We start from the raw sequence: 25,161 nt of genomic DNA, 5'->3' as shown, positions 1-25,161 counted from the left end.
TGCTCATGTAATTTGGTAACCCCACCCTTCCCTGATTTAGCTCTGTCTTGGATGTACTATTTCCATTTGATTATGCTGGCTTCTTGAGTGTGTCCTATCCTGTGTGTTTAAGGAGAGCTCAGCACCCATTGCATAATCGGGATTTCAGTCCTCATCAACACATCATGCTCCACTGTCATTTGGTCGGAACAAGGCGTCCACCCACCGACTGAGGTCTTTGTGTTTTTTCCACCTGACCTTTCCAGAGTTCCGCATGTATGTCCTCCTCAAAAAGGGGTGGCGATTTCAGGAACCTTCTGGCATTAGCGCTTGCGCATTGCAGAGTGACCGTTGGTTGCCGGCCGGGTCAACCGACAGTAACCCCCAAGGAGCAACGCTTCCCTCTTCTAAAGCACCACAGAAAACAATTCCATAACTCATCCTGAGCAAGACATAACAAAACCCTTTTTTTATATCTGGTGCCAACCGGCACCTGTGGATCCCAGCAGCTTTCCCAGTGCAGTGTCCTTGACTTAGGCCTGCATACCAGGCTCAGCAACAAATAACATTGAAAACGTGTTTTTTAGCAAAGCAAGGAACAAGTTACTTACCTGTAACTGTTGTTCACCAACATGGGTCTGGCATCGATTCACATGCTCATGAATATTCCCCGTCGTCAGGCCGGGAATCCTCGGTATAGAAAAAAATCAGTATCAGTTTTGTTTCTGATCTGTCTTTCTCAGTAGTAACCAATCACTGGTCTCTGGGTCATACTGCCCCAGCCAATGACTGCCCTCTCCCTAAGCCCTGCCCCTGGCAGCCATCCTCAGATTTGGTAGCATGTGAAGTGGCAGTATGACCAAGGGAAGAGCCGCAGAGGGGTAGGCGGGAGGGTTCGCATGTGAATCCATGCCAGACCCATGCTGGAGAACAACAGTTACATATAAGTAACTTGTTCCTTCTCCAGCATGGGGTCTGGCATGGATTCACATGCTCATGAACATAAGAATACATAGCAGTACTCACATGCACGACCACGGGAGGTTGAAAAAGGCTCGATATCAAGCAATACAACAACTCAACATTAAGCAACTCTTACCTCCTCACCAGGCTCACCTTAGGTGAACAGGTTGCGCAGCACTGCCTGGTCGACTCTGGACTCCTCCCAGGAATCCCGGTCGACGCAGTAGAATCTCGTGAAGGTGTGCGTCGACCTCCACGTAGCAGCCCTGCAGATGTCGAGCAGGGGCACACCAGACAGGAACGCCGTAGTAGCAGCGATCGCTCTGGTCGAATGGGCGCTCAGACGGCCTGGCAATGGTCGGTTTGCCAACCGGTGACAGTGCATGATGCAGCCGGAGAGCCATCTGGAAATGGAAGTCTTCGAGAGAGCCTTCCCTTGATTCACAGGTCCAAAGTTCACAAACAGCTGTGATGTCTTCCGAAAACTCTTCGTGTGGTCCACGTAGAACTTCAGCGCTCTAGCTACATCTAGCGAGTGCAGTGTCCTCTCAGCCGGCGACGAAGGCGATGGGAAGAAAAACTGGCAACACCAAGGGCTCGTTGAGGTGGAAGTCCGAAGGCACCTTGGGCATGAAGGAGGGGTGCGTTCTCAGCACCACCCTAATGTCGTGAAAAGTCAAGTATGGAGGCTTGCAAGACAGGGCCTGGATCTCTCCCACTCGTCGTGCAGAGGTGATGGCCACGAGGAATGCTATCTTCCACAACAGAAACTTCAACGGCACTGAATGCCTAGGCTCGAATGGGGCCCCCATGAGCCTAGTTAGCGCCACGTTGAGCTCCCACGCCGGGGCAAGGGCCTTCACTGGCGGGAATGATCGGAACAGTCCTTTCATGAATTCCTTCACCAGTCGATGAGACCACAAGGACGCCCGTCCTGTAGTTCTGGTGTAACGTGAGACGGCAGCCAGATGTACCTTGATGGAAGCGTGAGATAGGTCAGCCTTGGCCAAAGACAGTAGGTACGGCAATACTTGAGGGGACATAATCCGCAGAGGGTTAATCTTCTGTGCACGGCACCAGACAGAGAACCTCTTCCATTTATGTCCATAGCACTTGAGAGTTGAGGATGCCCTGGCCTTTGCAAGAACCTCTCTGCAGTCGGCCGGGATGTCGTATCCTCCAAACTCTAGTGCTGCAGAAGCCAGGCCTGCAAGTTCAGCGACTCTGGTTCGTGATGAAGAATGGCGCCTCCTTCTCTGGAGAGAAGATCCGTGTCCGTCGGCAGCTTGACTGATGTGGACGCTGACAAGTCCAGAAGGTCCGGGAACCAGATCTGCCTCGGCCATGCCGGTGCGACGAGGATCATCCTGCACTGGGACCTCTTGAGCTGGTTGACGAGCCGGAGTAGCAACGGCAACGGCGGGAACGCATAAAGGAACAGGCCATCCAGGGGAACGAGAAAGCATCACCCATGCTCCTCGGTTGGGGAAACCTGCTGGCGAACCTCCGACACTTGGAGTTCGCTGCTGTCGCGAAGAGATCAATCTGGGGTTCGCCCCATCGTCGGAAGAGTCGGTCCACTTGATCCTGGCGCAGTTCCCACTCATGGCACGAGCGCAGCTCTCTGATGAGTGAGTCGGCGATGGTGTTTTTTATCCCTGCCAGATGAAAGGGTACCAGAAACATCGCTTGGGCGACGGCCCAATGCCACAGATCCTGGGCTTCCTTGGATAGGGCAGGGGATCTGGTTCCAAATGTAAAACATTGTGGTGGTGTTGTCGGTGAAGATCCTCACCACCTTGCCCTTGAGGGACGGAAGGAAGGACCTGAGGGCCCAGAACACTGCTCGGAGCTCCAAGATGTTGATGTGGAGTGTCTTATCCTCTGGGAGCCAAAGGCCTCTGCGTGGAGACCCCCGGTGTGCGCTCCCCAACCTTCCAGGGAGGCATCCGTCGTCACCGTCACCTGGTGGGCCAGGGCTAGGAAACCTGTTCCCGCCGTCAGATGAGAGCGGATACCCCACCATCGTATCGCCTGACGGAACGCTTCGTCGAGCGGGATCCTGTCCTCGAAACTGCCCGTCGGCTGGATCCAGTGGGCGTCGAGGAATTCTTGCAAGGGCCACATCCGAAGTCTGCAGTGGCGCACCAGATAAATGCAGGAGGACATCATTCCGAGGAGGGACTTGATAGACCTCACTCTGGCCACGTCCGTGGCCAGCAGACGTTTCACCTTTCCCAGGATGGTCCTGATCCTTTCCTCCGATGGTGAGGCCAGCCCCGCCACTGTGTCGAGCTGTGCTCCCAGAAACAGGGCGACTTGTGACGGGACCAGGTGGGATTTTGGAAAGTTGATGGAGAACCCCAGGTCCGTTTGCAGCTGGACGGTCTTTGCAGTGTGTTCCACGGCGAGCTCCCTTGTCCTTGCCCGTATGAGCCAGTCATCCAGGTAGGGGTAGACGTGGATCCCCTGTAGGCGCAGCCGCGCCGCCACCGGTGCTAGGCACTTGGTGAACACCCTGGGCGCCGATTTTAATCCGAAAAAGGAAGGGCCTTGAACTGGTAGTGCCGCCCTTTGACCACGAACCTGAGGCACTTTCGGTGTCTCTTTAGAATAGGGATGTGGAAGTACGCATCCTCCAAGTCCAACGACGACAGGAAATCGCCCTCCTCCAGCTGTCCCAGCACATGCTGGAGGGTGACCATCCGGAACTTCTGTGCCTTGTGTATTTGTTCAGTCGTCGCAGGTCCAGGAAGTACCTTGAGTAAACTCCGGAGCCCCGAAGCCTCTTTGGAATGAGCTCGATGGCACCTTTCCTGAGCATCGCCCTTACTTCCAACAGCAGTTGAGGGACGTGATTTTCCTTCCTGGTCACGGGAGGAATGTGGGGGCACTTCTTCTGGAACTCAAGGGCGTGCCCCAGGGCCAGGGCGTCCAGCACCCAACGGTCGGTGGAGATGGACTCCCACACGCCGACGAACTTCGTCAGCCGGCCTCCCACCGGGGTGCTTCGGCGGGGGCCCGACCCGGCAGTCGGTTCAATCTTGCTTGGAGGCCGTTTTGCCTCCTTGACCACCTTGGCGATGACGGCGGGATCCACCTGACTTGCCGCGTCCCCTGTAGGCCTCCTGCGATGAAGATCTTGCCGCTTGACGGTACGTAGAGGAGCTGCTGCCGGCTCCCTTGGAGGCACGCTGTCTGCCTCCGGAGCTCCGAAAGGATGGCCGTCCCTGTCAGAGCACACCCAGCGCACGGGCCGTCTCCGTGTCTGTCTTGATCGCCTGAAGGGACTCATCAACCGCCTTGCCAAAAAAGTTGTTCCCATCGAAGGGCATGTCCAAAACCTTGGTCTGTACGTCCTGGCGGAAATCCGTCGCCTTGAGCCATCCTCGTCGTCTCAGGCAAACGTTGTTGCCCAACTGACGGAAACCGGTGTCAGCGATGTCCGTAGCCACCACCTTCCTGTAAGATTTCCAGGGCCTCAGCCCTCTTGGCGTCCGGAAGGAAGTCCAACAGAGGGGCGATCTTGACCCACAACTCCCTGTCGTAGCGGGCTACGATGGCCAGGGTGTTGGCCGCCTTCATGGTCGTTGCTGCAGATGAGATGACCCGTCATCCCATCGCATCCAGCTTCCTACCCTCGCCGTCCGGCGGGGAGGTTGAATTCGAGGCCGATGCCCCCCGCTTTCTTTTTGGCCGCTGCCGAAACGACTGAATCCGGGGTAGGTTGCGCCCTAAGGCACAAGGGGGCAGCGTCGGGGACCCGGTACTTCTTCTCGTACCGGTCCCTCTTTGCAGGCGCCGTGGCAGGGTTTTTGAGGAGGGCGAGCCCCTCATCCCAGATGTCATCAAGAAGCGGTACGGCAAGGACCGTCTTCCTTTTAGCCTTGCGCCGTTGGTAAAGGAACCCTTCCTTCTTCTTTTCTTCGGGGCAGAGCTGGAAGAGCTTGGATGCCCTGGAAATCATGGCATGGAAGGATCCAATCTCGTCGGGCGGGGACGCCCAGGCAGGTGGCAACGGGGGACAAATCCCGTCGTCGCTGCCTCTGTCGTCATCCGTACCCGTCATAGTCGTGTCCATGCCTGTATCATCCCCGTGGGTAGTAGACCAGGGGGAAGGCAGAGAACGCCGCAGAGGTGGGAGAGGAGGCCTAGGATGCGTCCTCCTCCTCTTAAGTGGTGGACTCTCCGAAGGTCCTGGCTCCGGTTCCCCCGTCGGGTCTGGCGCAGGTACCTCCGTCGGAGGATGGGGCAACCTAGTCCTTATCTCCGAGCATAAGGACTGAATGGCTGACAAAATGGCCGCTGAGGTGTCCTGCGGCGCCGGAAACAACGCGAGCGAGGGCTCTTGAGGAGCCTTGCCTGTGACACCGTCGCTCTCGTCGTCGCCCTCGTCGGGATCCCTCCTGATGGGCTGGGCCTCTTCCACGACTTGGATGAGCTCCTCTTCAGAGGTCGTGTCCGTATCCACGATGGCCACCAGCCCCTCCCCCACCCTTTCCAACGAGGACTTTGTGGGGGTCTTCTCGATGGGCCTGAAAGACGACTCCCTCCACGGTGGAAGGGAGACTCTGGTTCTTGAGGGCACCTCCACTGGTGTAGCCTCCACAGGCTGAGCCAGGGCCACGGCGACATCCTCAATCGAGGTCTTAGCAGGGTGAATTAAGGCCAACGTCACCTTCTGTATGCCTGGGGCCTTCACCTTGGGGGGAGGGTCCGAGCCTCCCTCCCCCTCTGCCGGAATCTTCGAGATCGACCGGGGCCTCTCCAGAAGCTTTGCCGGGTTCTCGGACTTCCTCTTACCCGAGCCAGAGCGTTGGCTCGTGGTTGATGGCACCGGGGAGGATACGCCCTGCCTGGCAGCCAAGGAGCCCGACCGTTCGGCGCTCCCAGTGCCCGTGGACTTGCGGTACTTAGCCTTTTGTTGGGCGCCCGTCGCTGGGGCACCCTCACAGGACTTAGACCGCTCGGACTTCTTTTTCTGCTTCTCGCCTGGCGGGCTCTTACCATCAAGCCAGTTGGCGAGACGGAGGTGGCGATCCTTCATGGTCCTCTCCGACATGTTCCCACAAAACGCGCAGTCCTTTTCCTTGTGCGTCTTGTCCTCATGGAGACAGTAGAGGCATAACGAATGCTCCTCCTCCTTGAAAACGTTCTGAATCTGGCATCCAGGGCAGGTCCTGAACAGCTTCCCGGGCGTCGAGCTTCCTTTCTCCTGGGCCATGACCGGGGTAGGCCTCGGAACTTCTAGAATCCTCCAAAAGCGTAACTCGATGAAATCTTCACCCTTGAGGGGCGTAGAAACTCCGAAACGGATCCCCGTTGATCAGATGTAGACACGGTGGAGCTTGAGGCTCTATTTAACCGAAAAATGAGAAAATCTCCTGAAAAAAGCGCGAAAACGCAGCAAAAGCTCGAGAGCTACAGCACGAGGACTCCCAACACTTGAACGTGCGGTAAAAATCTGAGGATGGCTGCCAGGGGCGGGGCTTAGGGAGAGGGCAGTCATTGGCTGGGGGCAGTATGACCCAGAGACCAGTTATATGTTTTACACATTTTATATTTCTTAACATCAGGTATATTCATTATATGCAAGGTAAGACAGTCTTCTTCACGGAAAACCACAAGTCTCTATTTGGAAGCAAGTTTTAGATGCTAACCATCAGGGTTAGGATGAATGATGGGGTGAAACAGCGTCAGGGGCTTGGTAGTGACCATACTCTGTCAATGAAACCCCACAGTATTTTTGCACATCTGTCGAGTAAAATGTAATATTTAGCCAATTTAGCATTCAGATAGGAAGCTATGCGCTGGCTCATTTGTTTAAGTATGCAATCGTCCTGATGCTGGTATTGGATAGTTTTGGTGTCTATGGATATGTGCACTGCTATGATTCCTATATATTCCATGTTCCTGGGATATTCATCAAATATATTTCATTCATATTTGTTGTTATACATTAAAATAGCAACAACATGTCATCATTACTTAAAACTATCATAATACAGCAGCTTTTCTTTAAAAAGGTCTGCTCTTTTGTGAAACTCAACCAAGCTGTACATGAAACTCGGGTCTTCACAGTTCATCAACATGTTCTTATGTTAAAGTTATCAGTAAGTTGCAGATATAATACACACCATTGGCGAAAAATCCTATGTGCTAGATTAGAATATTGGTTGTCACAGGTTGTCCTCTTATATTGTGCCTGCCCAATATTCAAAGGTTAAATTAATACAGATATGAGGTCTACATTCTGCGCCAATACCCACAGTTGTCCCTATGGGTGTATAGTTAAGACATTAATAGTCGCGACATTGTAGTAACATTTCTGCTTAGTTCTGCTTTCTTCTTTTACAACACTCAGTTTTTCATTTTTTGGTTTGATTGATTTTCTAAACTGGTTATCCTCATTCTCATTAGGTTGTCCTCATGTGTTGTATTGATTGATATTCTTTTTAGTTAATTCTCTTTTAAGATTGTCCTCACTATCATTTGGTTATCCTCATGGCTATGCTCTATACTCTACACGTGTTTCATAATCATGCTTGGAATGGCTCTTTTGGAGGAGAAGTGCAGTGCTGCTCTGTGTTATATGGGTCCAATATTTTGAAGCTTTTTGTTCATTTGTCCAAAGGTATTCGTGGCCGTATTTGCAAGTAAAGATTAGAGGGGATTCCCAGTTCAGGTGAAAATGTCCCTAAAAGTATACATTACTCACTGGATTGTCTTCTTCCAGCCTTTTGCTTTCAGATTGCCGATCCTGTAGCTTGTTCTTATGTTATTTAACCTAAAAAAGGGCCTCAGACAAAATCAGTTCTAAAAAGAGAGGACAAATTAGAGGGAAATTAGCCGGGTATTCTTCCTGCTCCATGTAACAATTGCACTTGGTTTCCCCATTTTTCCATCTTGTACGCTTGTTCAGGGTCAGTAGGTTTAGTTTGACAAGAAGCAAGCACCTTCTGCAGGCTGGAGATTTAATCCTGGTTATGTCCTCTTGTTTGTGCAGTCTGCATATAATATAAGTGACGAAAGATCATTTTTTGCAGCTCTGCATTTCTTCGCCATTTGGTCGTTTTATTTTTAATTCCTTTCCTCATGCTGCTTAAATTACTCTAGCAGCTTATATCATTGTTGTTAATTAACTTAATTCGACTAAGCTTTCCACAATATGATGGCTGCATTGTACCACTTGTATAATGACCCAACTTTGGCTGCTGCCATTTCAGATAACCTGCTATTAACATTAACATTGGTAGTAAATCCCAGGTTGATCTTTAAACAAACAAAAAAAAAATACTAGAATTTGCCTCTTTGGCTATACTTGAAACTACTTGTTACAGTATTAGTGTGCAATTATGGGTTCCTGGTTTGTGGCCTACTAGCCACCTTAAAAATGTATTTTGTACTGAGTGCAGATTATTTCGTATGACCCCAGATTTGGCTGCCATAGAGGATCATTGGACAAAGCTTTGTTTTGTAAACCTCTAGGTATTTATTGAGTCTTAGGGCTCCATGCATGCTGTAAAATCGTAGGAGTCCTTTGGCATTCAGGGAGGTTTTCCTGCTGTATTATTTATATGTGCAGACCACTCCCTGCTACACATCAATGTTAGCTCCAAGTATAAACATTCATCCACTATTTCTATGTTGGTGTTGTCGGGTGACCATATGTATGACTTGCATCTTTTTCTGAATACCATAAGTCTTTTTGTACGCTTATTTATGTTGAATTTGTGTGTGCCCAAGTATTCTTCAGTGTAGTATAAACCTTGCCGAACACCGGCTAGTGTCAGATCCAAATTGATGGTTCCATCGGCATTCAGTAGTACACTGTACAAAGAAGATTTCAATTGGGGAGGACAAACTATCCTCCCTGATACATTTGGATCAAAATCTGTTCAAATCAATATAAATAAAAGAGAGGCCAGCAGGCAGCCCTGCTTCACCGCTCTGTTGGTAGGGAAGAAGTTTGTAAAGCTTCCATCTCTTGTTAGATGGACTGTTGCATTAGTATCTTCATAACATAGTTGTGTCAACTTTAAAAGCTCTTTTGGCATTCCTAAAGAGTCTAATTTCTTCCACAGGATATTACGGTCAACCGAGCCTGGGATAGTCGAGAAGTGCAGACTGAAAAATTGGACATGTTTATTTCAGCGATCACTTCATTGACATAGAATGTTCCTTGTGCTTGGGACACTTTGGCTCTTCTTAGGTCCATCAATGAAGTACTTGGGTTGGTACCGCGGTTCCTTTAGGTTTATAGATTGTTGTGGTTTTGTCTTGCATGTTATTCTGTGATGAAGCTTTCAGGAGTACTGTAGGTAGGGTCTTTTGATGTCAGCATGGTAGTGGCAGACACTGAAGGCAGCTTGACTGCACAGGTTTACCTAGCAGACTATCAATACCCAGAGGCGGCACAGCTTCAGTATCGTGGAACCTGACACAGTGCAGGTAGGCCCCAGAAATAGAGTGTAAGTAGCAAAACATTCCTTTGAGTGTTGTCGCCATTACAAGTACGCATGTTTGTCTTGGCAACTGCAGGTCTATTCTCTTTGTCACCTGCCGGTTGCCTAGTTCTGCAGGTGTCATGGTTGGGCCGTTCATGTCAGCTTGTCATGCCAATAGACGTTCCTTGGGTTTTCCCTAGTAGAATGAAGTTTCTTTCCCCAAGGTACTGGGCACAGCTTTGCTGTCATTAGTGTTGTGGGGACTCTTTTAGCATTTCATGTTCTGTCTTCAGGTCAGAGCTGTTTCTTTTCTATCACTTTACAGAACTTTAACAGTCCCTCCATGTGTATGCGGAATTTGGGCGATTGTAGGTGTGCCAGGGTCTAATTAGTGGATTGCATCCTTTCATACATTCTGCTAGTCATCTGATGCGTGGTTGTGACGTTCACAGGCTGATTGCCAGTCTAACCACTGGTCCAATGAAGTCTTAAGACATCCCAGTAATACTGGTTGAATCTGGTCTTCACATGTGATGTCTTGGACATTTCAGGTAGGTACATCATGACCATATAGGGCAACTTTATGTGTCAATCACTCCAAAGATAAAAGGTACCGCTGCAGGACCTCACTGCTGTGTTTGAAGAGGGTGGCTGATAGCTCACCAATGAAGGACAGCAACGAAAATTACAGAAACTACCACTGACCATGGTTGGCTCCTCATAGACAGCTAAGTGGGGAAATTCATTCTGTGGCACGATGTGGTACATCTTGTTACTCTTGATCTTGTGACCTTAGGTTCTTGTGACACAAATGAAAACCATTTGATGCATGTGTTTTCAAAAGCTACTTTGTGTTCTTGGGAAATGCAAGATTGTACTCCAGTGAATCATTGGGGGAGTAGGAGTTATTGAAAGCTTCTTCTGCCAATCTTGAAGATTAATATCATGTTGGTGAGTAGTGAGACTAGAGCGTAGTGCAGAGCAGCAGTGGGAATTAATAGTAGAGGGCAGTAGATCAGAACGTAAGAGGATGGTGTAGACACAAGTTAGAAGAACAGTGGGGACAGAAGAGAGAGAAGGGGAGATGGGAGAGACTGAGGGAGGAAGAAAACGGAGAGAGTATAAGAGCAAGGAATACAAGAGCATGAGAGGGGAAGATCAAGTGTACCATGGGTGGTTGAAAAGCACCTATTACTATAGTTAAAACCATTGCTATTTCATAGGACCCCAGAGGGAGTAAGTTAGGAATGGCAGTTGCCTTTCGGACCACATGACTCACTAGACAGATTTTAAAACGGTAGGGGTTACAGTTAACTAATGATTATCTTAGGCAATAGGGCAACTAGGCTAATGTGGGGGAAGCCTATGCGGAGACAAGAGAGAATGGGATGGTCCTTAGGAAAATCCCAGTGAAGAAAAAAATAAAATCGCTTGACACCTATGCATGAGTTGGTGACAATATGAAAGAGTTACCTTAATGGTATTCAAAAAGGCAATTGATAAAATGATTTAATTGAATAGTCAGCACCTCATGTCTATAAGCAGCGTCAGAGAATCATTATACAGGGACTCATAATGCCCATACCATTTACCAGATGGCCAGAAATACTGATAATGCTCCTGTAAACTTGTGATCAACTAATGCACAGTGAGAAATAATCCTACAGTGAGTAGCAGTGGGAGGGAGGATGAGTCCACAATTGGTCACGTTTATTATTTGTGACTTGGGTGACATAAGGCCTGTTGGGTGTCCTGACCCACGTTTAAGCTATCATGCTACAACATTTGGTGCTGTGGGCTTAGAAAATTCAAGATGGCGGAAAACCCACATGTGCGCCGAAATCCAGGAAAGCTGCGCAGTTTGTGCGCACACCAAAATGGTTGCCTCACTTGCCACCCACCAGTGCAAGAATGATAGGCCGGGTTGCCATGAGGGAAATGGATTGCCAAAGGAAAAACAGTAGCGCCGGTTAGCTTCAAAGCGCTTTAAAACCACCCTGTGTTTCTCTGAAGGCAGGCTCAAAATGTCTATTTTAAACATTGCAACACATCTAAAAACTCACTGGACACCAGCAGACATTTGGTAGAATGGAGTGTTGTGTGCCTACAAAATCTGGGAAATGAAGAGCCCAAAACAATGCTTATAACAAAACTGCTATGGAGTCAGCAGTTTAAGTTGCACTGGATTTAAAGACACTAAAATCGAAAATGTTTAGATTAAATGAGTGACCTATGTTTGGTGTCACATGCCTTTGTAATTGTTGAAATGTCATAGTTTTGCACTTAGAATCAGCATTCTAGCTGCATGTGTAAAATTGCAAGTTAATTTAAAAAGCAACAAAAAAACATGACAGTTAGCTGAAAGTCTGGCTTAAGGAACTTGATTTTGCTTGACAGCTACCCCCATCAGGAGTGAAACTTGAGTCACAACTGTGTTCCCAGGCCTATCTGCCTTTTGCTGGCCACACTAAGGATATACCATCTCTCTGATAATTGAATTAAGGGGAGCCCCCTACAGAATACAGGAGCTCTGAACAATGTAACCCCCTTCACCCAGGCAGATGGTTTATGACGGGAGTCGTAAATGGTCGTAAAAAGTGGCTTCCTCCTGAAGGAAAGGGGAGGAGCACTGCCTGTGAGAGCAAGCTGGCTTGGCAGAACTGGAAAAACCAGTATTTCCACCATGTGACCTGGGAAACCACACCCCTTTGGGGCCAGAACATAACTTTAAAAAGATGGATCATTCATAGAGCGGACATGTGAAAATTTTATAAATGATACCATAATTCTTGTGATTTTTCTGCCCACAATTTAAGAGGTTTTTAGAACCGGTGGTATGTTCAGGGGGGTGTTAGCGGAAAAGTGGATATTACTCTAAATGTATGCATGTTAAAAATCTGAAACTTCATCAATTAATGTCCCTACTCCCTGCGCACATGTATGTAAAGTGGGGTCAATGTCAGAAATGGCAAAATCAGTTAAAAAGTGAAATATGTGCCATTTCTGAATGCAAGCTCCTAGAAACAGCAGATTTGGGACAGAGTATACCTCATGTGATATGTGACATGGGTATGTAATTTCAAACAACTGTGTAACTGTGAAATAGGTATTTTTATCATATATAGATTTGGGTGCACAGATGACAGGGGAGTTTTTTCAAGAGATCATAAATGGCTGACATCACTCTGACACAACTTAGCTCCCCCAATCAGGGGAGAAATGAAAGCTGGACCAATGACAAGTGAGAGGGGCAGGTTTAGTTATGACCAACACACACACCCCCTTGCAGAACATATAAATGGACCACTGAAACTTAGGTAGAGACCTTCATTTCCATCTGCAGCTGGAAGCTCTGCTGGAAAAATCCATACTTACCTCCATCAAACTTCAAAGAGCCAACACTTAGACTCCAAGATAAACAGAGACTTTCAAATCCATTTGCAGCTGGAAGCTCTGCCGGGAAAATCCATACTTTACCTCCATCAATCTCCAGAGAAAGCTGTGCAGAAAGATCCAGACTTTAAATCCCTCAATCTTCAGAACCAGAGAGAGCTGACCCAGATCACTGTGAAGTGCAGAGACCAGAGTCCCGTCTAAAACCTGACCAGATCCATGGCGAGGCCCATTTCACTCAAGAATATAGTGTGAGTACCTAGAAAACTGTGCAGAACCAATCTCCTAGTTAAAATAATATAATTCAATCCTATTTAATCTAAGTAGAACTGCCTCCTAACTGTCACCGGTCATTTGCAAAGCTGTCACCTGTCATTTTCTAGTTGCAAGCTGCACTTGTCATTTTGAGCTTTTAAAATTTCAAATCTGAAAAACGACCTTTACTAAATCGCTCATATCTCCGCGACCGTGATAGTGATAGTCCTTGTAGTTCCTCTGTAATAGCGCTCGGCGCATTCGCGAATTTTACCGCGATTTGCAAATTTCTTCACGTGTAAAAATCAGCTGCTGCTTGCCTTCCATTGGCCAGAAAATCGTTTGCCTCATAAAAACTATCCCTGAATCATTGCAAGAGTGAGCCTGAGCTAATATTAACTAGATACCACTCACCCTGAACCTCTGAAAGGGAATTAAAAGCATTTCCAGCATACTTTTCACTGAATTGCCAGCACATATCAAAGCATTTTGCCTGTGTTTTCAAAACTCCTATCTGTTTTCTTTAAGCGTGCTTGGGGGGGATTGAACTGAATTACATTGATTGCATTTCTGAGAACTGTGTGCTTTCCTCCCATTTCCTTGCATTGCATAAAGAGGGGGGGAGTGAATAGCCAGAGAAAAGTGATTACATTGTTTGGTTGAAATCATATTGAGTATTTTCTGTACTGCATTCATTGAATATTGCATCCACCTGAGCTTACATAAAGCATTCTGTATCACCTTCTTCTTTTGTTCCTATTCACCTGTGTGCTACCTTATCCATTTCATGTCAACTCCTTATTGATTATAGAGAAGCGCGTTAGTGCCAGATTCTCCGTTGTTAATCTTTATCATATCAGATTAAGTGTGCTATTCAATTATTAATTTATTATAAAGTGTGATATATATATCTATTGTTTAAATTATCAAATAAACCTTTTAACTTGCAAAACAGAACTACTTCTTGGCTCAGTGGGGTCAGGAGGATTCCAAGAGATGGGTGTTATATAGGGGTAGTCATCCAGAACGCATGAACTGGACATAAAGATATATCAATAAGGGTTTTCATTCAGTATTATAGACTAGGCGTTGACTTAGCTGTAGTGTGGAATTGAATCCTCTTACAGGCCGCACTAGATTTTGGTGCGACTGGAGCGGTAGCGAGCCGTTTTCCATCTAGCTCTCCCTGGGGTTGCCATACAGATTGAGCGGCTACAATACTGGGCTTTAGGATGCATGAGAGGTTTGTAAGTGGGGAGGGACTCTGAGGGATGCCCTGTGTAACTTCTTCCTTCAGAGGAGAATTGCCTAGCATTTCGGTGCTGGTTACGAGAGACTTAAAAGACTGATATGTTTGGGATATTTCTTCTCTGTGAAAGATAGTGAGCTAAAGACTCTGGGTAAGTCTCTCGTAACCAGGACTAATGTCTGGCAGAGGGACTCCCGGGACCCCCCTTGTTATCTCCCTATCTAACTTCTTCCTGTAACACATCATAGCAGTGAGGGCATACATTGACCTGTAAGCCGACCTTACCTCTGGAGATGGCAGACTCAATATGACTGCTGTTAACTGTCACACATAGGAAATCTTGGCGCTATGCACAATGGTACGTTACACCGGATTATGCTTTAATTCTGGGTCCCACCTTCCATTAGGTCCCAGTATTTTTTAGTAGCGTGTGATGCCACAACTTCCATCATCATGTTAACTCAACCAAGATGTCCTAAGCTTGTGACACGAAAAATGCATTCAAGCATTCTAGGAAGCACTTGGAAATAATACTATGGTTTTCCCCCCCACTGCCATCACTGCATCTGACTGGAACTATGCAGATGCAAGCACGTTAATGGTGCACATGAGGATGTATTACATGGTGAATACATATGCCCTCAGTGTGTGAGCCTGGCCTGAACGGTACAATGCCATCAAAGAAGTATTTGATTTGTTTGCAGAAACAAAGTAATTTGAGTGCAGTGTATCCTCTTTATCATCCTACACCCACCGAGGCATGCTACACAATCTACAAAGAGTATTTCCTCTTTGAAGCTTTTCCCATGTGTTGGACCTCCCCATAAAAGTTGAGAAACGTTCGACAAACCGCCGTTTGCAAATGTTCTGTACATTTTCTTTAACTCTTCTTAAGAATGTTTACTGGCGACGAGGAGGTAACTTCCTGTTATTCCTGATAACAATATAACTATATGCATTGAAAAACATGACATTTCACACCAAAAAATACCCTCCTAATACATATATCAACTCATCTGATTATGTAACTTTATTCAATGTTGAAATACTCCCTATAAAATGTTTTTCTTTTTTACACTAAAGCCTCCTTGTACTGCTTGCGCCCAGTTACCTTCGGGTTTGGTGCACCATTCAAAAATAATAAACAAACAAACAAACAAACAAAAAAACAAACACTAAACGTGTCACTGAAGTTTTAATACGTGTAGTGAAATTCAATAGGATTCAGACCCCACCATACTCAAACATTTCATTGCATGTTTCAGACTATATGCATATATTTGCTGGACATTCTTGATTTTATGTCCTTATTATTGGCACTTCCAAGAGTTTTTGGTTTTTATTATATCACTGTGGGTTTAAAAACAAGATTAATGTTAGATATTGGATAAACCCTGGATCACCAAGTTATGACTATTGGTACAATAACTGTGTTTTGAATAACCTGTCATTTGTTATTTAAAATCCACACCCCTGGAGATTTGATAGTGTCCCTTTTCAGCTATTGACGGATTCCATTGAGAATGTGATGTAAGGTTGTCCTTCTCTTACACCACATCATCAATGTCTCTGCCCCCCCTTTACTTTCATACCTCGTTTCCCCTTTTGCTTCATTCCTTAATCCTGAACCCAGTCCCCATTCCATACCTCACGCAAACCCTTTCCCCTTTTCCACATTGCTCAGTCACGAATTACTTGTCACTGACCCCCGTCCATTTCCCTGCACATGCAGACAGTAGACCACATTGATTTGGCAGTAAGTCACTGGCAGACATGACAAGAAGTTGCGGTTGGAGTCTTGCTGGTAATTTTGGGGGAGGGGTCTGCACTTGGACAATGTAGAGTGGAAGGCAAGAAGAGGGTCGTGTTTTTATTGTGCTGTAAAGTTGCCATTTCTTGGAACGTTGGCTGCATATTTCAATTCCTGGAAGCTGAGGGATCTGCGAGGGGAGACTGCATGGCATCTGGTGATGGAGAGGGTGATGTAATGTAGAAGATGCTGGAGGCTCAGGTAAGTTGATTAGTAGTTGCTTTATATATTTACAATGTACACAATATTGAAGTGCATGCAGCGGGACCTACCAGTGCCCACCACTCAGGAAACACTATCAATTGTCACTGATGTATTACTAGGGGCAGGGACCATGCACTTACATATACATATTCTATACAGGACATCACTCACTGTGATATCACACAGGCAGGCATAGACATACTCACGGAGATAGATGGAAGCCATATACTGCACACCTCCCTTTCTAATAAAGACTCACCCATGCCCCCCCCACACGCACACGCACACGCTTCTAAGAACCTTTACCAACAGACCGCTACTACAATCCCCAGGGGTATACTGAAAGCAGAGGCGTCCTTCCCCTGCCTTGCTGTGCTAAACATATAAACATATCCTCCTACTGACTATGCACAGACTCATCCACACACTCTCACAAAAGACATGTATATGTCATACACTACAGAAAGAGAGTATGGTGGAGAACAAGACCGCAGCAGTGCCCCAATCAATTACAGGAGAACAGCAAAGGCATAGACATCTGACCCACATTCAAAAACTGGCTACAGTAAAAGACATTGAGCTACTACTCAGTCAACAAACACAGAGTCTCACTGACCTTATTTGCAAAGAAGTCAGGTCATAGAAAATCAAGCCAACCTTTTTATTTTGCAAAACCGTGTTGCACTGGTACCAACGTATAACCCTGTTGCCACCATATCCCCTAGCCCTCAAAGTAGCTAAGTAAAGAGGGGTGCAATATGATAAGCAGCAGTCCCATTTAAATTGAATTTAAATACCTATACTTTCACAATTTACAACTATATCTGAGCTTAATTCTCACTTGCTAACACTGGGCCAATTAAATTGGGTTTACACATTAGCCAAATACTCACAGTATGCCAGTGACACAGTTTACTTACACATTTACTTTTTTCAGATATATTTGCGCTATCTCCTACACTGCCACATTCAATTGCGGCCCATCTTTCACCCAATTACTCATTATTACCGAGGCCTAGTTACACACCCATACACATTCCACTATGCTTGAGCTAACTGCCCAAATGCGACAAAAGTGCTTCCTTCCTGTGATTTTATTTTTTAATTCAGCTCTTAGACTCCATATTTCATCTCCTGGGCTCAAATCCTGCCCTAAGAAAACAAATCATGCATGGTTTTTAAATGAGATAATACAATTGTAAATACCAAATAAATATCTCCCAAACTCTGGATCTTGTTTTGATTATCTGGCATCTGCTAGCAATACATTTACGTCCATCTCAGTCCAGTTATTGCACATGGCCAATTCTTTTTTTCTGTTTTCAATGAAGATAGAGTGTGTCTGTGTATGCGTGTTTATTTTAATGTTATGGTTTATTTGAGTCTGATGATGTGTTTGACTGGATCTGTGACTGCGTACATTATATGTGGAAGGATGTGCTATTGTTAATGTGACTGTGGGCCTCATTACGAGTATGGAGGTAGCCTTGGTGCTATTAGTGCCATGGCTGCCACCATACCGTGATCTGTGATTGAGGAATTACCAGGTTATTCCGACCTTGTAGGACCCGGTATTTCCTCATGCCCAGAACCATTCCCCATTCCGATTTGAGCTCCATAGGGCTCAATGGGAATGGGGATAGAGATAGTAATGGGCCCGTTAGTAAGTTTTACCAGACGTCTATTCCGGGTCCCGCTAGGGGACCATGTAATCAGGCAGCCCGTAATGAACGGTGCCGGTCCCGTACCGGCACTGTTCATTACGGGACCGCCAGCCTCGTAATGAGGCGTTATGTGTATATTGGGCCTCATTATAAGTTTCCCGGTAAATGGTGGCACCATTTCCATCATCGACAATAACGAAATAACCGGACCATCCCAAGTGCACGAGCATGCGCATTCCGGCATGCAAAACTGTGTCACAGCGATCATGGAATCACTGTAAAAGGCCACTTTTCACGTTATTACCGTCATCCACAATTCCGGTGGCACCGCTACTGGCACGGCCACAATGGAAACAACGGTAACGGTACACCACAAACGCAAAAAACGACATCGCAGGAACTGGAAGTTCGGTGGTGGCCATTTTGGAAAACTCAATCTATATAAAATCATCGCCTTCTGTTGCCATCCGATCCTGAAACAGTGGCAAAATGTCAGGAGAAGGAAAATTCTCTGTGCCCAAAGTCTGCATGCACATAGCCAGATTCACAGGGCCAGAACTAATCATGTTGATTGACATAATAGTCGACAATGCTGGGAGCTCTTTGCAGCGGACTGCAGGCGCACCAGCCAGATAGGCAAGGCTGCCATACGGGAGGAGGCGGCAAATAATGTCTCGGCTGTGTGACCCATCCACTGCACTGCACACGATTGCCACAAGCAGTGTGATGACCTCCACCTCAGAGTACGAAACTTGCTCTCTGCACACAGGAGGGAATGTCTGGTAACAGGCGGGACATCCTCACCCATCAATTTGATGCCGAGAGGAAAGATGCAGTACTGTGCTGCATCTGGAAGGAAGAGAGAGAGTTGGGTTGGCGGAAGCTAGTGGTGGAGCACAAGCAGAGGGTGGTGAGTACAACATGTAAAAACAGGAATGTAACAGAGTGCATGCCAATTTAGCACACACCACACAGAGACATATCCATCTGCACATTAACAGAGCACAGACAAACCAAACAGGTTCCCACCAACCATACTCAGTGGCCAAGAGTGCACAGACATGTGCCCCACCATACACAGAAACACAGAACTCAGCACATGCGCACTGGTCATGCTCTGACAATGAACACACAAGGACCGACACATGTACGAGGCACCCCCACCTCCCAGGTAGCATGCATGCACCACAGCTGATGACACACTGTCTTCCCTCACACCCATACCCTGTACTGCCACCCCATCCTTTCCATGCCTGGCTGCCTGACTGTATATCATGCGACATGGACTGCTGACAATCCCTGCTCTGATCCTCTCCTCCATGCCAGGCACCCACATCAATAGGTGCATGCACTGACGAGGATGCTGGACTGGATGCTGGTGACAGCAGCAATGGCACATCAGAGCACATAGCATATGACCGTACCACCTTCAGCCCCCATGGCTTGCACAGTCTTCCACCACCACCCATCCCCAGCATCAGGGATATGGATGCAAGACTCTGCTGCATGGACTAGAGACATGAAGAGATGGCAGGACACGTGTGCCAGCACCTCCAGGAGGCAACACTGATGCAGGGGGAGATGCAGATGATCCGTGAGAGTGTGTAGGCAAGTGGCCAGCGATGTGCAAGTGCCCCGGGTCAGTCTACCTCGGCAGTTGTCCTCCTGGCGCAGAGGGTCCGGGAGGGCAGTGAGGCTGTTTCAGCTATGGCTGAGAAACTTGCTCTGGGATTGTGGGGAGGAGTAGTTGGGGAGGAGTAGTTGGGGAGGAGGTGTTGGGCCACCAGTTCCTTGTTTTCTGTGCATTGTGTCAATGCACTTGGTTTAGCATTGCAATACATGTCTGGATAATGATTTGTTTCTGGTAGTGTGCTTTAATATTTGTGCAGTCTCACATGCGGTGTGTGGCCTAGGCCGTGTGCTGGTGCTATGTGTTCAGAAGTGATTTGTAATTAGTTCATAGCAGGCTTCACGCCCATCCCTGTCACCCCTGCGATGGGGCATATCTGCATCTATGTATGTCTGAATCTGCATCTAATTCACTGCCGTCATCTCCCTCGACTGGAGGCATGTCTATGTCCGGGGGCAGGGAAATGTTAAGCCTGATGAACATGTTGTGTAACATGGCACAGGCCAGGACTATCTGGCCCACTTTCACAGGCCTGTACATCAGCCCCCCCCCGCAATTGGCTTAGGGAGTGAAACCTTGACTTCAGGAGTCCAACGGTCTGCTCAATGGTGCACCTCATCCTGATGTGCGCACGGTTGGACGCATTCTCCTGGTGGGCCTGTGATGCCTGACGGGTGTCATCAGCCATGGCAGCAAGGGGTATCCAGAATCAACTGCATGGGAGGCACACAATGGGTGCAAGGTTATTGGGGTGGTTGAGGTAATGCAGGCATTTCTGGCTGTGGGTCTGTGACACATGCATATGGCCCTGGGACAGTTACTGCTGCTTGGGACGTTTGTGAGATTGGACTCACATGGATGTGTTGTCGGCAGTGGGTGATGGGCACAGTGAGGACATGTAGAACTTTGTGACATGGTTTTGATGCATTGTGGTACCTGTGGTGCATGCTATGTGCCTGTCCATCTGTGCCCACGTTGTTATGGTGTGTCCTTCCGTTTACTCATGTGCCACATGGCAGCCATGGGCTCCTACTCATGCAGTTTGTATCCATGCATTTACTAGTTGCCTGCGGCCTCTGCACCGGTGACAGTGAATAACCCCCCTAACCCCCAGTATAGGTACTTTGACTCACCCACTAGCCAGGTTTGCTCTCCAACGCACCACTCCATTTACCCTGGCAGCATGCTGTTGCTCAGGACCATGGAGTCATGCGTGGGTCCAGGGAATTGTGCAAAGCAGTGTGTGATGGTCAGGCCCGCATAACAGACAAATTGTACATTCATTGAGTGGTAGAGTTTTCCGTTGTGATATACCTCCTCAATGGCATGACTGGACACTAGCGCGATTTGTGTGCCGTCGAACGCTCCAAGTACATTGGGCAAGCCAGCAAGGGCATGATTTCAAACGGACATTAGTGGCATTCACCTGTGCTGGTGTTGTGGTGAGGGCCATGTGCTATGACACATGATGCAAGAGGGCATCCAGGACCTGCACAAGCACCTTAAAAAATCTGGGCTGGGAGATTTCATGCAGCTTCCCGACAGTGTTCTGGTATATGCCGGTGGAGAGGAAATGCAGCACGGACACTACCTTCAGCAAGGGGGGTATGGCAGTCTGACTGTCAAATTCACTCTGAATGTCATTGTGGATGAGGTCCACTATGGAGAGGATGGTCTCCCTGTCCAGGTGATAGAGTGGGTGTATCTTTCTGTCAGTCAGGGAACAGAGTGTGGCCCTTGTGCAGGGTGTGGGTGCTTGCATGTGGGGTGCTATCTGCTGCCCATTGTTCCTCTGCTTCAACATCCTCATCCACCTCATGCAGACCCTCCAGGTCCATGACTGCTGCTACGAGTGGCATCATGGTTGTGTTGGAAGGTATGTGGGGTGTGGGTGTGGTCCTCTTTAGCAGCTACAGTGCTCATGGTATGCATCTGGACTCATTAGGTGCACACCTGGGCTGTTAATGCACAGCTGGGCCTGCTTAACGCCTGCTCTGCGCTGCCTGTGTTTCGGGCGTGGTTTTCACAGTGTCACCGGCATTTTGTTTCTGGTGTTTCGGTGTAGACAGCAGGTGTAATGTTGCCTTGGTACCATGGTGCTTGTGTTTCTAGCACGCCCTTCGGGTTTTTTTTGGAATTTCAATTGCCTTTGCTGACGGCTATTGTCGCACAGTGGCCACTGGTTGTGGCAACGTTGTTACTGGCATCGCAACTCATACTGCGGCGATCCGGAAACCATCCAGGTAACCGATGTTACAGGCACGTTGTTTCCAGACCGCCAAGCTTCTAATGAGGCCCATAGGAACATGTTGCTGATGTGTATGTGTGTCTTTTGTTGGTCATGCAAGATTATGAAAAACAATCACAGACTGTAAGGGGACATTCGCAGTTTGGTGGTAACCGTCAATCAGATGTATTTGGCAAATACCACTGATTTTACCATCTGCCCAATTCAGGATTTTATCAAATACCATCAGCGGAATGCCATGGGAATACCAGAAGCGGTATTTTAAGCAGACTTTCTGGTTAAAAAACACCAAGCTATACCTCCACCTAATAGGTGGAAGTATAAAGATACAAACTGGCCACACTTTTTAAAAAACATTTTACTTTACAGAATGGAAACGCAGTGTCCAATCCAGTGTTACATCAGTCAATACAGTGAAAATGCAAAAGTCCACCATGGTAAGGGGAGTGAAAAGGCGGGCTTCTCTGATTCCCGCCTCTCACCGCCTTTCCCATGTAATGCATAAAGGATCAGAATTGGCCTTTTTGTGAATAGAAAGGTGCAGTAGTGGTATGAGCCACTCCTGTACATAATCCATTCCCATATTCATATTGTTGGTGTAAATGGCTGAACACCTTTTTCCATTAGCACCAGCATACCTCTGGAGGTATTCCAGAAATACCACATCTGCCAGTGGTAAACTCTGAATTGGCCGAATTGTCAGAAAAACAACCGGCAGAGGTGGTCATTTTCTTTCAACTATTTCAATAAAAAAATCCACCCAACTCTGAATGAGTTTGTAGTCTACCATGAACGTTTTTCTGTGCGTATTTTTCAACAGTGACCAAAAGCGAGTAACACAAAAAATCCAAAGGTCATTTCCATAACCACCATATAGTAACATACATGTGTGCTATAAAGGATGCTGTTCTTTTTTCTGTAATGAACTCACCATTGATCAAGAAATTCACCAGAAATAAGGAAAGAATTCTTACCAAATGAAACCGATGACACACTTTAATAAGATATGCACTGTTACTTTCTTTGGGCCTCATTAGGAATCAGGCGTTAAGGGGTTAACGGCGCCGTAAACGGCGCCGACCCTTAATGCCTGATTACAAGGTCCGTTACCGCCATGGTGATATTAACGCCTGCTTTTTGCAGGCATTAAAATCCATGGCGCTAAGGGACCATGGTGCTAATTACGCCACCGTAATTTACGGTGGCGTAATTAGCGCCTTCCCCACTCCCATCATGCCCTATGGGGCAAAAATGGGAATGGGGAAGGGTAAAATGGGAAATGGGGATTTACCGCCCCACTCACCTTGAAACGTAGTTTACACCATGGTGGTAAGGGTACGACCCAGGCGGTAACTTCCCGCCTGGGTCGTAATGAGGCCCTTTGTCAAGTAGGATTCATGATTAGCTGCTGAGGATTGTAACAGACCAATGGTGTATGGGCCTCATTGGTGCCAACCCTACCATCGTGGGTCACAGAATCTGTCATTAAATGAGTTGTATAAACATGTGCTTGCGGCCTAGTCTCTTCTACCTCACAATCACGCACTGTGGTGTGCCATCCAGGCAGATCTGCAACATTACTGAATCGAGATGTGTGCCTCACACCACCACAAGAAGCTGAGCAGTCCTTGTAGCTATCAGTTACCTCAAGTCAGGATGGATTCTGAAGGGTTTTCTTTTTTCAATTATTGTTTTTACATATTGTAGCCCAGCCAGCCTGTGAGACAATATGATATGATATGATATGATCTGGCATTTATAACGCGCCTGTAACAAGTGTTTATAGACGACAAGGCAAGGAGGGGAAAACAAGGACAAAATAATGATCTTACTAGGCCTTGGGTCATTCAGATCATGCAAATGCAGGGAAGAGGGAAGGAGAGAAGTGCCAGGGGGAGGGGAAAAGGGAAGTGCAGATAACTCACAAGTTCAGCCAGCGGGTGGCTCATAAGTGCAGAGAGAAGGGTAGCACGGTTGCAGATACAGACTCTTAAGTGCTGGGGAGCCCGGAGTCAGTGCAAGGGCAACTGGACATGCCGGAGCCTGGGCCCAAGTTCAGAGGGTGACCTGTGCACGGAGCAGTCAGGTGCATCAGCAGGTGAGAGGAAGAGCAGAAGCGAAAGGGAAGGTTTTGAATTGCTTCCGGAAACAGAGGTGGTTCTGCTGAAGTTTGAGAGAGGCAGGGAGGCTGTTCCAGAGGGAGGCCCCGCCAAGGAGATAGATCTGCCTCCACCTCTCCGCTTGGAGAAGCATCTGACCCTCAGAGAGTTGGAGGTGGATGATTCGAGAGCTCGATAAGGAAGATGTTTTGGAAGAGAACTTTGGAGGTAGAGTGGTCCCAGGCCCCAGAAAGCCTTGTGGATGATGCAGCAGGTCTTGAAGTTGATCCTTTCAGCCACAGGGAGCAGTGAAGAGATTTCAGAGTTGGAGGGATATTATCCCTGAGCTTGAGGCCGATGACATGTCTTGCAGTCCTGTTCTGGATAAGTTGTAAAGGTCGAAGAGTAGAGGCAGGAAGATTTAGAAAGAGGCTGTTGTCCAGCCTATAGAGGACCAGAGCTCTGGAGACAGTGAGCTGCTGGGGGAAAGTGAGAAAAGGGAGAATACCTCTGAGGGGGTGTAGCTGATAGTTTGACTTCTTGGAGATGTCAGAGGTGTGAGGTGAGAAGGAGAGGGTGGTGAAGAGATGAAGATGAACTATTCCCGCTGTCCCGAGAGACACCCCAACCTCAAGAAGAACCAAAGACAATATGGCCACCGATTGCACAAGCTCACAACAAACCACACTGTACCCACGATGGAAAAGTACCACGAGAAGTATCCTCTCAGCTGTCCCTGCAGCCCCAGAGCAGTACAAGCACTACCCAGGGTGGATGAAGATGTGTAAGATGGAACCAAAGACAGCTAAATGGACAGAATCAACTAAAGCGCTGAGAAGCCATGCCTCAAGTCATTAGAGACTACACGACTTAGCAGTGTCAGAAATGAAGCACACTTGCCATCCGCATATTCGGGACACACACTCACACCCAAATACATGAAGAACACATGCGTACAGTTCTATGAGATAGAGAAATGGTAACATATACATATTATCGGCACGTTCATTATTTTTGCCACTAGCTTTACGCAGCAACGCAGAAACGTCAGAAGCAAGAAGATCACGTTTACATGCTTGCAGTTGCTTACATGCAAATAACCCCATGGAATGGCAGGAGCACCCACGGACCAAATGGTGATCGCAACAGAATTGTTTCATGCGAGCTACAGTTGTACGATGGGAAAGGAGCACTCATACGGCAATAATGGTCTACACACG

The sequence above is a fragment of the Ambystoma mexicanum genome, chromosome 2p (assembly GCF_040938575.1).
Source record: "Ambystoma mexicanum isolate Mex_15411 chromosome 2p, UKY_AmexF1_1, whole genome shotgun sequence".
Classification (NCBI taxonomy): domain Eukaryota; kingdom Metazoa; phylum Chordata; class Amphibia; order Caudata; family Ambystomatidae; genus Ambystoma; species Ambystoma mexicanum.
Note: the sequence above shows the minus strand (reverse complement) of the source record.